This window comes from Hemiscyllium ocellatum, unplaced genomic scaffold (genome assembly GCF_020745735.1).
Source record: "Hemiscyllium ocellatum isolate sHemOce1 unplaced genomic scaffold, sHemOce1.pat.X.cur. scaffold_1899_pat_ctg1, whole genome shotgun sequence".
Taxonomy (NCBI): Eukaryota; Metazoa; Chordata; class Chondrichthyes; order Orectolobiformes; family Hemiscylliidae; genus Hemiscyllium; species Hemiscyllium ocellatum.
In genome coordinates, this window is record NW_026867911.1 from 1 (window position 1) to 14,678 (window position 14,678).

The 14,678-nt window shown below is 48.8% G+C and overlaps 1 pseudogene; it reads left to right on the forward strand.

The window, feature by feature from the left end:
• Positions 1-4,539: 4,539 nt before the first annotated feature.
• Positions 4,540-14,316, forward strand: LOC132810760 (zinc finger protein 239-like; annotated as a pseudogene).
• The last annotated feature ends 362 nt before the right edge of the window (positions 14,317-14,678 follow it).

Sequence of the window (14,678 nt, forward strand, 5' to 3'; positions counted from 1 at the left end):
TACAGGCATGTGAAGGTTAGGTGGGGTAGCCATGGGAAATGCAGGGTTAGAGTTTCATAGTAAAAGAAGTAGTAGTTGGCCATTTGGCCCATCGAACCTGCTTCACCGTTCATTATGATCATGGCTGATATATGCGTCATCTGAGATCCTCCTCCCTGCATTGTCCCAACTACCCTTAATTCCCATACCATGCAAATACCCATCCAACTGTGTTTTGAATATTCTTAATGAAGATGCCTCTACTGCTTCCTTGGGCAGGGAATTCCATAGATTGACTACTCTCTGGGAAAAGCAGTTCCTCCTCATCTCTGTCCTCAAATCTACTCTCCTCAACTCAAGGCCTGGTCTCATCCTGGGTAGGGTAGGGCTTCATCCCACAGTGCAATAAATTCCCACTTTCCACCAAACTCCCAGATGTACACACTCACTCAGTTGCTATCTCACAAACGAAATACTTCATTGTAACTTCTTTTGCTCCCAGTAAGGGCAACCCATCTTGGAAAGCTGCTCTGAAAGTCAACCAGACTTCTGCATTCACCAGAGACAATTCCAGGATAACAGCACAGAAACAGACCCTCCAGCCAAACACGTCCGTGCTGACCAAATATCCGAAATTAACCTGGTCTCATTTGCCCAGATATCCCTCTAATCTCTTCCTATTCATGTACCCATCAAGATGGGTTTTAAATGTTGTACCTGTTCCATCCTCCACCACTTCCTCTGGCAGTGGTTCCATACATGCACCACCCTCTGTGTGAAAATGTTGTCCCTCATGTCCCTTTCCCCACTCACCTAAAATCTATGCCACTTTAGTTCTGGACTCTCCTACCCTGGGGAAGACCTTGCCCCTTATAAAGGTTAACCCTCAGCGTCCGATGTGCAGAAAGTGAGACCTGCAGATGCTGGAATCAGAGTCTAAAAGTGTGGGGCTGAACAAGCACAGCAGAACATGCAGTATCGGAGGAGTGGGAGAGTCGACATTTCAGGCCTGAGCCCTTCTTCAGGAATGATGCATGGATGTACAAAGGGCCTCAGCGTCCTTCTCCACCAGTCATCAGACAGATGCACAAGCAATCAGCAAGGCAAGTGGTATATTCGGAGATGAACTGGGATTAGCAGTGGGGGATGTCATCCTGCAGTTAGTGGGTCATTGAATATATCCAAGGCTGAGTTCATTTGTTTTTTGAACAACAGTGTGTGGATTTTTATGTTGTGTGGATGAGGTGTGTTTTTTTTTTTTGTTGACAGTGGTTTATGTGTTGGATGCAGGTACAATAACCACGTTTAAAGTGGAAGGCAAGAAAGTTTTAAGACCACGACAGAACAGTTAGTTAGACCGCACAGAAACGGACCCTTCAGCCCTACTATTCCATGCTGACTATGTTTCAGTGCCACTTGCCAATGTTTGGCCCATATCCCCCCGCACCTTCCCTATTCATGTACTTATCCAAATGTCTTTTAAAGGTTGCATCTGTACGTGCATCCACCACTTCCTCTGGACATTCATTCCATACATGAAACACTCTCTGTTTATGAAAACCTTTTCCAGATTCTGTCCACTTCGTGGATTCATTTCCCTTTCCGTTCGGTTGGTGCAAGTCAAAAATTGAAGCCCAGAATGAGAAAAAAAGAAAAAGGTGTTGAGAAGAGAGCGGTGTACTGGCGGAGTAAGGAGGTTGCAGTCTGGAACAAACTCAATCTTCATTCAGAGAGAGGAGCAACACCTTCCGAAGCTCGTGTTCCAGCTTCTGCATTCAGACAACAGGAAGGCTCTGATTGGCAGGAGGACCTATATCCTTCCGGTCCTCCAGGGCTTCCGATTGGCCCACCAAAAGAAAGTCGCGATGCGCGCGGCGAGGAGCACGCGCAGTATGCTCTCTGGTGATGCTGCTGTTACTGACAGAATTTGTGTCCAAGTGCCAAGAGAAGTAAAAAAAGAGGAGATCCACCCTTTCTTCCCCCCTGTGATATTTACCTTTCCTACACGCCCCATGACTTTATAATCGAAATAAGGTCACCAGTCAACTTGTGGTCGTCGATAGGGCGACCAGAAGTGTACTCAGTACTCTACACGTGGTCTCACCAATATCCTGTACAACCTCAATGTGATGTCCCAACTCCTACACTGAACGGTGTGAACAATGAAGGCAAGTGTGCCAAACGCCCCTTCACCACCCTGTCCAGCAATGATGCAACTTTCAAGAACTATGTCCCCGATTTGGAGATGCCGGTGTTGGACTGGGGTGTACGAAGTTAAAATTCACACCACCATTGTCCCCCCCCCCCCAGTCTTTCTCTCACCCCACTCTTTGCCCACCCCCGCCCCGAGTCTTTCTCTCCTATTACCATGAAATTGGTTCCGACTGTTGTCGTGGATAAAATGTAGAGAACGACCAGGAGACGCAGAGAGTTCTTCAAGAAGCAGGTCGTTTATTTGCAAACAAAAAGACCGTGACACTCGAAAAGCAGATTCTCGAATGCCCACAAACCTCAGGGTCTGTGGTTTTAAAATATCTTTTTTTTAATCATGTTTGTGTTAGCTTATCAGCATGTCCAACTATATTTATCAACGTAACTCAGCCGAGCTACACAATAAGCCAGTGATGTTAGTTCCTATTATCTCTTTCGTTGTACATTCTACTTCATGTTATTCCAATGTCTCAGAGATTTAATGTCAGCTTTTGCAAAAATGGTCTTTCATTCTAGACCCTACTTAATATTTTCCTAATGTCATGATTAGATATTTATTGTCAGTAGTTTCAAGCAGGCTGACTCTACTCACTAACAATTAGATATTTAATGTCATGTCCCAAATATTTATTGTCCCAATAATGATAGTTAGCAGATGAGGCTAACTTTACTGACTGTGTTATCTCATCTTGCCATAGTGACCTTTCAGTCTCAACCTTACTCTGCTAATTGGTGTAAGAGTGTTCCACGATCCTTTGCAACTGTAGTGGACAGCGAAGAGAGTTACCTCAGATTACAACAGGATCTGGACCAGATGGGCCAATGGGCTGAGAAGTGGCAGATGGAGTTTAATTCAGATAAATGCGAGGTACTGCATTTTGGGAAAGCAAATCTTAGCAGGACTTGTACACTTGATGGTGAGGTCCTAGGGAGTGTAGCTGAACAAAGAGACCTTGGAGTGCAGGTTCATAGCTCCTTGAAAGTGGAGTCACAGGTAGATAAGATAGTGAAGAAGACGTTTGGTATGCTTTCCTTTATTGGTCAGAGTATTGAGTACAGTAGTTGGGAGGTCATGTTGCGGTTGTACAGGACATTGGTTAGGCCACTGTTGGAATATTGCATGCAATTCTGGTCTCCTTCCTATCGGAAAGATGTTGTGAAACGTGAAAGGGTTCTGAAAAGATTTACAAGGATGTTGCCAGTGTTGGAGGACTTCAGCTATAGGGACAGGCTGGGGCTGATTCCCTGGTGTGTCAGAGACTTGGGTGGGGGGGGTGACGTTATAGAGGTTTACAAAATTATGAGGGGCATGGATAGGATAAATAGGCAAAGTCTTTTCCCTGGGGAGTCCAGAACTAGAGGGCATAGGTTTAGGATGAGAGGGGAAAAATATTAAAGAGACCTAAGGGGCAACATTTTCATGCAGAGGGTGTTACATGTATGGAATGAGCTGCCAGAGGAAGTGGTGGAGGTCGGTACAATTGCAACATTTAAGAGGCATTTGGATGGGTATATGAATACGAAGAGTTTGGAGGGATATGGGCCGGGTGCTGGCAAGTGAGACTAGATTGGGTTGGGATATCTGGTCGGCATGGACAGCTTGGACCGAAGGGTGTGTTTCCATGCTGTACATCTCTCTATGACTCTATGAACCGGAAATGGTCTCCATGCTCTAACACTTCCCATGCTTTCATGCCCTTTATTTTCCATACTATCTAAAAATAGAGTCACAGAGCTGTAGAGCACAGAAACAAACCCTTCAGTCTATCCCGACCAGATGCCAGCATGTCGCCTCTTATCCCTCTGAATCTTTCCTATTCATATCCCCATCCAGATGATGTAATTGTACCAGCCCCCACCACGTCATCTGACAGTTCATTCCATACACATACCCCCTCTGTGCGAAAGGTTTGCCCCTTAGGACCCTCAGAAATCTTTCCCCTCTCACCCTAAACCTATGCCCTCCAGTTCTGGTCTCGGTGCCTTGCCCCCACAACAAGGGGAAACGACACACAAAAGTTGAGCAGCCAGACAAAATGCAAAAGGAATAAAATATCGAGCCGCAGGAAAAAAAAATTGTGGCTCTATCTTTTTTCCCCTGTTGGCATTTGGACACTTAAAATCTGTCAGGAACACCAACATCCCCATAGAGCATACTGCGCATGTTTGCCGGTGTCAGCAACGCAGTGCGCATGCTTACCAGTGTCAGCAAAACACTGAGCATGCTCATCGCTGTATGCAAAAAAGGCGCGAAACCTTCTTTTGATTGACCAATAGGCAACCTTGGAGGACCGGAAGGGGCCTGGTCCTCCTGCCAATCAGAGGCAGCCCATTGTGTGAATGCGGAAGTCGGACTCAAGCTGCAGCTCCTGTTCCTCTCTGTCTGAATAAAGATAGAGCTTTACCCAGACTGCACATTCCTTCCTCTGTCCCAGATCTGTGAGTACGGTACTATTTTGCTCCCATTCCATGTCTTTTTTCATTCTGGGGTTCAGTTGTTGACTTGCAGCAACTGAAAGAAAAGAGAGTGAATCCGGAAGGGGACAGACTCTGGAAACACTGGTCCAGGTCTGTGTCTCAATTTGCAAAATAGACAGGAGGTGGAGAAGTCGACGTTTCAGGTGTAACCCTTCCTCGGGGCTGGGGCTGGGGCTGGGGCTGGGGCTGGGCTGGGGCTGGCTGGAGAAGCTGCAGATGAAGGGGGTTGGAGTGAAGTGGAGATAGGTCAAGACAGGTAGAGGCTACGACCTGGTTGGTCAATGGGAGGAATGCATGTGGTTGCTGGCAAAGAACAAGGAGGGAGGTTTTTTTGAAATTGGAAAACTCAATGTTGAGTCCTTCAGGCTGTAGGCTGCAGGCTGCCTGGAAGATGAGGTGTGGTCCCTTCAATTTGCAGTTAGGTTCGTTGTGGCAATGGAGGAGGCCAAAGATGGTCATGTCAGAAAAGGGAATTGTAATGGGTGGTGACTGGGAGGTCTGGTCGGCTCTGTGGACCCAGCTGTGATGCTCAGTGAACCGTTCCCCAAGTTTGCGCTCGCTCTCCCCGATATAGAGAGGACCACAATTGGCAAACACAGAACCACGATATGAAATTATAGCTTTGGCTGTGGCAAAGAAAAACAGAAAGGAGGTGCATTGTTTAAATGGAGATGTATTTGAATGTGGAGAAAGTGAGAACTGCAGATGCTGGAGATCAGGCTCAAACATTGTGGTACTGGAAGAGCACGGTAGGTTAGGCAGCATCTTAGGAGCAGGAGTGTTGACGTTTTGGGCACGAGCCCTTCATCTAGATTGATGTGTGGATGGGCAAAGAGGCCTCAGTGTCCTCCTACTCCAGTCACTGCCAGTTGTCAGACAGATGTAGGAAGCAATCGGCAAGGCACGCGTTATATTAGCAAGAGGAATTGAGTTCACAAGTGGGATGTCTTCCTGCAGTTAGGGTGTCATTGAGTATATTCAAGGCTGAGTTCATCTGATTTTTGAACAAAGAAGTGATGTTTGTGGGGGAAGGCGAGAACATGGTTTAAGACCAGTATAGAATGGTTCCAGAGTCATACAGCACAGAAACAGACCCTTTAGTCCAACCTGTCATAGAGATATACAACATGGAAACAGACCCTTTGGTCCAACTCATCCATGGTGGGACCAACAATCTGGTCCCACCTGTCAGCACCTGGACCACATCCCTCAAAATCCTTCCCATTCATATACCCATCCAGATGCCTTTTAAATATTGCAATTGTACTAACCTCCACCTCTGACAGCTCATTCCAAACATGTACCACCCTCGGTGTGAAAAGGTTGCTCCTCAGATCTCTTCTGTATCTTTCTCCCCTCACCCTAAACCTATGCCCTCTAGTTCTGGACCCACCCCCTCCTGGGAAAAGACCTTGGCTATTTATCCTATTCATGCCCTTCATAATTTTGTAAACCTCTATAAAGGTTACTCCTTAGTCTCCAACGCTCCAGGGAAAACAGCCCTAGCCTCCAAATAGAACAAATCCTCCAACCCTGGCAACATCCTTGTAAATTTTTCTGAACCCTTTCAAGTTTCACAACATCTTACTGATAGTAAGGAAACCAGAATTGCACACAATATTCCAAATGTGGCCTAACCAATGTCCTGTACAGCCACAACATAACTTCCCAAATCCTATACTCAGAGGATTGGGAAAGTTTTCAAAACCTACAAAAGACAACTGGGAAAGAATGGAGGACAAACGAAACCTGCGAGGGTCAGCTTGGAGGCATCAAGGTCTCAGGACAGGGGGTGGGGATGATCATGCCAGCAAATGGGACTAGATTAATTTAGGATATCTGGTCAGTACAATTGTGTTGGACAGAAGGGTCTGCTTCTGTGCTATGTATCTCTATAACTCTGGCATTTGCCAGAGTCAGGAGGTTGACTTTCTCTCTACTTTCAATGTTAATGCCTTGACGTCTCATTTTGCTCCCACCTTCCTGGGGTCATTAACTATTTTGTCTCTGGTCCTTCCTCAAGAAGCTGCGTGGCAGGTTCACCCTGAATTGACACTTTATTTTTGCTTCCCAAAATCAGACCTGCTCACTCTCAGCAGTATTCCAGTGTTGTGAAAGATATTAGCTTTCAGGTGGAGGTATCCAAAGTTCAGAGAGACGGCAGTCTTGATGTTTTTGCTTTTCTGTCCCTGTAAGATCCTGAATCAGCAGCTTCAGGAGAATTAGTTCGAGCCGAGTGAGAACAGAGGGGGAGAGAGAGTGGGATGTGCTTTCAATTTTTTAGAATAACAAAAGAAAAGAATATTCCACAGAAAGTAGAATTGCTTGTTCTGAATTTCTACCCTGCACTAATGACCTTTGTAATCTCTTTTTACAGAGCACAGTAGCGCCTCGACAAACGAACAAACCCGTTCACGTACAAATCGGTTTACGAACAGGATTGTACGAAAATTTTGCTTCAACGTACATACGAAATTCAAGATACGAACAGAAAAGCTCTCGGGCCCCGCGTGATCTCATTCAGTTCGTCTTTGGCGTGTGCGCTGTGAACAGCCGTCCAACCATTCTTACGCTATCCGAACAATGGGAAAAGGACTCAGCAGCGATCCAGGTTTGTTCCAAATATTGCGTCGGTTGCATGACGTTGTGGTATGTTGCTATTAATTCTGTGTCTTATGATCCTGCAGCACAGCTCCCCGCAGAAGGAGCAGCGCTACAGAAGCTAGTGCTTCCAAATACACCTGGGGGGGCGGGGTTTACCAGGAGGGGCGGGGTTTAGCCTGGGGGCGGGTTTTAGCGGGAGGGCGGTGCTCATGGGCGGGGCGTGTCTCGGGAGAGGGTCGCGCGCTAGTGGGCGGGACGTGGCTCAGCGGGCGATGCGGCGCGTTGAGCCTGGAGCCGCGCGGTTGCTCGTGGGGGATGGGGGCATGGTTTTGATTCACGCGGGGACCAAGGGAAGGGGTGGGTTTTCGTGCGCGACGGGAAAAGAGGTGTGGTTCCAAGAGGCGGGTCTTTGTCTCGAAGGGGCAGGGTTTACGAGTTGCGTTCGAAAGGGGCGAGGTTTTACGTGCTGCATCCGGAAAGGGCGGGGTTTACTGTCAGCGTTCGGAAGAGGCGGGTATGAGGAGATTTGTTCGGAAGGGGCGGGGTTTACGGGCTGCCTTCGGAAGGGGCGGGGTTTACGAGCTGCGTTCGTGAGGGGCGAGGTTCACTGCGTTCGGAAGGGGCGGGGTTTACGAGCTTTGTTCGGAAGGGGCGGGGTTTACGTGTCGCATTGGCGCCGGAGGGGGCGGGGCCGAGGCCGTCCCGAAGACGGAAGTGTGTCCGCGGCCTATTGCCTCCGCTGGAGTCTCGGCTGCAGCAAGTAAGGTCAAACTTTATCAATATTTCCTTTTACAGAGTTTGTATTTAATAACCAGTAATGGCTACTCAATATCATCATAAAGTCCCAAAATGCCATTCATTACAATCCATTGCAGATAAGCACTAAGAGTTAATTTTCTACGGGATTCAACAGCCTCAGCACTAAAATGGTCTCACAAGGGAACGGCTGTGAATGTTATCACTTGGTGTCCTGTTCACACAGATTCACCGATGCTGAGGCAAACCTTCTTAATTGCCTTACAGCATCCTGTTATCACTTGGTGAGCCCAGGTGTCCCTATCTTTAAGTTCTCTCCTCTTTCTGAGCCTTCCTGCCTGTTTATTTTCTCGTGCAGTAAATGTGTTCAATAATTCAGCATTACATTTTAGTCTAAATGTTTAATGACAAGTTTTAAGGCTGTAGACTTTATCACCCAGATGCCCACACCCTCATTCCTCCCTTTGATTGCACCGCGATCACTGAAAGAGAAGGCTAGTCCAAACGAATGCCCTTCAAGGTGGTCCAGCCATCAACATCCTGTAGAGCGGCACCACCATCTTCGCAGCTCATCTGGTCATATTTATCATCGCCATCGACACATGTGGGTGAGCCATCGGATCGCAAAAGGAGCATCTTCTGGGGCAAGTCTATATCACTAAGGGACCTCATAAGCCGAGCAATTAAATACCTAACAATACCAATACCGACAAACATAAATATCTAAATTGATATGTCAATTGTACCATCAGCCCGACCTGCAGTTTCCCCAACTGGTCCCTTCAGTCATTCTGTCAAGGAATACCTGGATGTCTTCTTGTATCTTAGTAATATTGCCAGTTAGATCGGGAATGCCCATAGTGCATTTATCTTGGACAGTGGTGCAGACCTCACCCTCCTGGGCGAGTATATTGTCTAGGCCATACCGATTCTGCATAGAGTAAAGACACAGGTCTGATAATCCCAGGTTACTCTGTTCCAGCGCCTCTTTAGTCTTATTTCCTCGAATGGTCAGGCCACAAATAAGGGAATTGCGGTTCTTTTGACTTGTCACCCCTGCTGATCCTTCCAACCTCAGGGTATTCTGGATTCCCCAGCCTATTGGGTGTCCTGTATTGTCACCCAGTCCATTGGGATCCTTCCAGTCGGAGTAAAGTTGGCTGAGACCGACCGCTGCATTCTCCTCAGATGGAGGTTCCATCGACTTGTCCACTGACCAGGACAAGGTACTGTTGTGGGAACAAGGGCTCCGATATTGATGCTATGAGGGACATCTTTGCCATCCATGACAAGGAAATTGGTAGCTTTACCTCAGCTGAAGAAATAATAGTCTGATTTGGGGTAGATTAGGGAGAGTTTGTCAAAATAGGTTACTGAAATGTTACAGCAGGGGGTCTGGTCAGATATACAGGAGCAAAGGGTCGATATTTTGCAAGAGGATTCGCTTGAGCGCTGTAAAAAATGGGCCAAGTGATTCGAGCACCCGCACTGTATAGGAGACAATGGTCCTCAGAATGCTGTTCCCATTGGGCTCTCCCTTAGCTCTATTGTACGTGGTCTTGGTGACAATATCAGATTCTGAAAAGAGAAAAGGCCTATAAATGCGCAAGGGAAGGGTTCCGTTCCAGGTTCATGTACCGCATAAGGCCTGCTGTACCCCAGCCAGTGTTACTCCAGCTGGTTGTATACACAGACCGGAGGTATTGGAACGTGATATTTCACTTCGCAGGGTCGGCAGCAGGAAGACTGACGAATAGTACGGAATCGGGGACTGGGGACTGGGCAAGTAAGTCATCTCCTGATCGAGAGGAGTAACATACTCCTGCCTCTGGGGTGAAGAGCGTTCTGTGGGCCTGTATAAATTAAAGTTGTTTGCGCATTGTGGAGTTTCCCCTATCAAGCTTCCCTTTTCTCGAGTCGGCCCGTACTGCAAAAAGGGATGGTGTTCCCAGGCATCCTTAAAATATTTACCATAATAACGGGGTTGACCATTTTTCTCCTCACTCGGCTTGCGCCTGCAGGTAAAATCAAAAAACCATGGTAACGACATGGTAACTCCCACTGATTTCTACTGTCCAGATGGACCATCTGGTCTTTCTGATGTAAGAGTCCATTGCAATATCAATCTTCATCATGTCCCACACGTCAAAGGCGTCTGGTCCGGTGCACTGGACGACATCTCCTCAGCATGGGTGGTGGATAATCTCTGATCATTCCTGGTCACATCCATACTTAGTGGCTTTCCCCATCAGGATGTTGTATGTGATCAGAAAGGTGAGGAGATAGGCGATCCCCCCCATGTCCCTCCTCTTAGTTCAAGTATCTGTAATAAGATTAACATTAGAACAACAGCAAAATTCAAAAACCCAACTGGACAGTGTTCCACTCCTTTTGTTGGGATTCCAGTATTCTCTCCTCCTCTTCCCCACTTTTGATTGGTGCGGTCAATCAATTTACAATGGTGCAGTTGGACCCAAGCTGAGTGCCCAGCGACTTTGACCACCGTAGGGATGGGAAGTAAAACCTGGAAGGGGCCATCCCAACAAGGTTGGAGACCTTTGCAAGTCCAGGTCTTGACGAGCACCAACGAACCAGGCTCTACCCGTGACGAGGCTGAAAGGGAGGGAACATCGCTGTAGGCCGCACGCTCCTGGGAGTGATAGGCACGCATAACACTAGTTAAAGCAAGAACATAACCAACCATTTCTTCGGTCATGTGGTGGAGGTGGACTGAGAAGGGAGCCGAATCGTTCCAAGGGGTACGGAGGGGGTGACCAGAGAGATTCTCAGCTGAAGACAGTCGTATCTTGCCCACAGACATGGATCCCATCTGGAATGAGGCCACAGGGATTAGCATAACCAGGAGAGGCCAGACTCAGCCATTAATTTGGCAAGTTTAGTCTTGACTCTGGTTAAAACATTCACCAAGGCCGGCCCCCTGAGGATGATAAGCACCATGCAGTTGCCGACAAATACAAAGCTGGGAACAGAGTTCTCCGTTAATATTACCTACAAAGTGTGGTCCATTGTCCGAGCTAATGCACGCAGGTATACTGAAGGAATTATTTCCTTAAACAGAATCTTCACCACAGACTCAGCAGTAGCGTTAGGAAGAGGGTAGGCTTCAATCCACTTAGAAAAGACATCAACAATAAGCAAAACATATTTATAGCAACTCAACTCATTTCTACAACTCAATGAAGTCCAGTTGAAGTGTCTCCAAGGGACCCTCCAACAAGGGAGTTCTCGTAGAGATACTTGAATTAAGAGGTGGGGGATCGCCTACCCACTGACCTGTATGATCACGTACAACATCCTGATCGGGAAAGCCACTGACTGAGTATCGATGCGATGTGGAACGATCTGAGATTATCCTGATGTCATCTGGTGCACCAGACCAGACACTTTCAACGTGGAGTCGCTTGAGCGATGGCGTGAGCTGCCAGAGGAAGTGGTGGGTGCTGGTACGATGATATGTTAAAAGGCTCCTGGACGGGCATCTGAATATGAAGGGTTCAGATGGGTCAGGGCCAGGTGATGGCAAATGCAACTGGAGTCATCGAGATGTACAGCACAGAAACAGACCCTTCGGTCCAACTCGTCCTTGCTGACAAGATAGCCAACCCAATTTAGTCCCAGCTGCCAGCACCCGGCCCATATAGGGGCCAAGTGATGGCAAACATGACTAGATTAATTTCAGATATCTGGGCAGGTTGGGCCAAAGGGTCTGTTTCCGTGCTGTGAGATTCTAATTCAGTGAAAGCAGAAGTGTGGTTGTGAAGGCTGGACTTTCAGGGCATGTTTTGCCCTGACTGGGAGCAGAAGAGTTTGACTGAAGTGTGTCGGTGTTAATGCCTTGATGTCTCATTTTGCTCCCACCTTCCCGGAGTCGTTAACCATTTTGTGTCTGATCCTTCCTCAAGAAGCTGCATTGCAGGTTCACCCTGAATTGGCACTTTGTTTTGCTTCCCAAAATCAGACCTGCTCACTCTCAGCAGGATCCCAGTGTTGTGAAAGATATTAACTTTCAGGTGGAGGCATCCAAAATTCAGAGAGATGTCAGTATTTATGTTTTTGCCTTTTCTGTCCCTGTAAGATCCTGAATCAGCACCTTCAGGGGAATTAGTTAGAGCGGAGTGAGAACAGAGGGGAAGGGAGAGTGGGATGGTGCTTTCAATTTTGTGGAACAGCAAATGAATATTCCACAGAAAGTAGAATTGCTTGTTCTGAATTTCTACCCTGCACTGATAGTGATGACTTTTGTAATCTCTTTTTGCAGAGTATTTGAAAATCTGAAGACTGAAGTTTCAAAATCAACGGATAAAGGGCTTATGCCCGCAACATTGACTCTCCTGCTCCTCGGACGCTGCCTGACCTGCTGCGCTTTTCCAGCGCCACATTTTTTTGACTGACTGTCCAGCGTCAGCAGTCCTCACTTTGATGTCAATGTCTGACAGTCACTCAATCCATCGGGACAGCAGCTGTTTTTGACTGTGATTTCTGTGAGAGGGATCAACGCTTTTTGGTTCCTGTTTGAGGACATTTTCAGCATCAGTGGGACTGGACGAGAGACCCCACTGTTGGAGCGCACTGTGTGTGGAGCCTGAAACAGTTATACGGCCTGGGAAGGGGATTTCACGGCAGGGAGGGGTTCTACACGTGTTTGTGTGCAGCTGAAGCTGTGGCCATGGAGAAATCTGAGGAATCCTGCCGCGTGGAGAAACCGTGGAAGTGTGGGGACTGTGGGAAAGGCTTCCGTTTCCTGTCTGCCCTGGAGATTCATCGGCGCAGTCACACCGGGGAGAGGCCATTCCCCTGCACTGACTGCGGGGAGGCCTTCAGGTATTCCTCCCACCTGCTGGCCCACCAGCGGGGCCACATGGGGGAGAGGCTCTTCAGTTGCCCTGAGTGCGGGAAGGCCTTCAGCAATTCCTCCGCCCTGCTGACCCACCGGCATGTCCACACGGGGGAGAGGCCATTCACCTGCTCTCAGTGCGGGAAGGGCTTCACCTGTTCCTCCAACCTCCTGACCCACCAGCGGGTCCACACTGGGGAGAGGCCCTTCAGCTGCCCAGAGTGCGGAAAGGCCTTTACCCAGGCCTCCATCCTGCTGAGGCACCAGCTTGTCCACACCGGGGAAAGGCCCTTCAGCTGCCCTGAGTGTAGGAAGGCCTTCAGCGATTCCACCACCCTGCGGAGTCACCGTCACGTCCACACCGGGGAGAGGCCGTTCACCTGCTCTCAGTGTGGGAAGGGCTTCATCTGCTCCTCCAACCTGCGGAGACACCAGCGTGTCCACACGGGGGAGAGACCGTACACCTGCCCTCAGTGCGGGAAGGGCCTCACCTGCTCCTCCAACCTGCGGAGACACCAGCGGATCCACACGGGGAGAGGCTGTTCACCTGCTCTCAGTGCGGGAAGGGCTTCAGGTATTCCTCCGACCTGCTGACCCACCGGAGGGTCCATACCGGGGAGAGGCCGTTCACCTGCGCTCAGTGCGGGAAGGGCTTCACTTGCTCCTCCCACCTGCTGAACCACCGCGGGTCCACGCGGGGGAGAGACCGCACACCTGCTCTCAGTGCGGGAAGGCCTTTACCCAGGTCTCCACCCTGCTGAGGCACCAGCGTGTCCACACCAGGGAGAGGCCCTTCAGCTGCCCCGGAAGTGGGAAGGCCTTCAGCACTTCCTCCGCCCTGCTGACCCACCGGCGGATCCACACCGGGGAGAGGCCGTACATCTGCTCTCAGTGCGGGAAGGGCTTCACCTGCTCCTCCCACCTGCGGAAGCATCAGCGAGTTCACGTGCCATCGCAGGGGGATTGAAGGAGTGACAGCCGAGTCCCATTATCGATTGGAATATCAACCCAGTTCCGGGGACTCCCGGGTTTGAATCCCGCCACAACAGATGGCAGAATTGGTATTCGGTCAGAAATGTGGAGTTTGGAATCTAACAATGAGATCATTTCAGGGAGGGGGTGGTAGGGGGAGAAAGCCCCCATCTGATTCCCTCTCTCCCTTGTTAGGGAAGGGAACGGCCATTGTGGGAAAGGATACACTCAGTCGTTCCAGCTGCATCCTTTACCCGGTCTGGCCTACACGTGACTCCAGACCCACAGCAGTCTGGTTGACTCTACACTGCCCTCCCCCCACTGGCAAAAGAGCGGAGAGAAACTTAGTTGGAGACAGGGTATGGGTTGAAATTGCTGAGTGAGGCAACACTTCCTCCGGGTTACGGCTGTACCAAGGATCCAATTACAAAGGGACAACTTGGTGCTGACCAATAGTAAAGACAGTGAGGGGGGTGGGGATGGGGCCAGGGGAGGTGTGGTGTGTGCACTTTCACCTTGAGCTGTTCAAAAAGCAACTACTTTTTCTCTGCCTTTTTGCTGGGGGGATCTGAAGCTGTAACAAAGTTGGGTTTCAATAAAGGTTACCTGAACTTACCACTGGGCTCAGACTCTCATTGAAAGCTTTGAGCTCCAAGAGGTTTTTGTTTTAAAGCTGCTCATTTCTTTCAGCCTCCTGCACTAAGTTTAGAACATAGAACAATCCAGCACAGAACAGGCCCTTCGGCCCTTGATGTTGCGCCGACCTGTGAACTATTCTCAGCTCGTTCCCCTACACTATCCCAAAATCATCCATGCACTTATC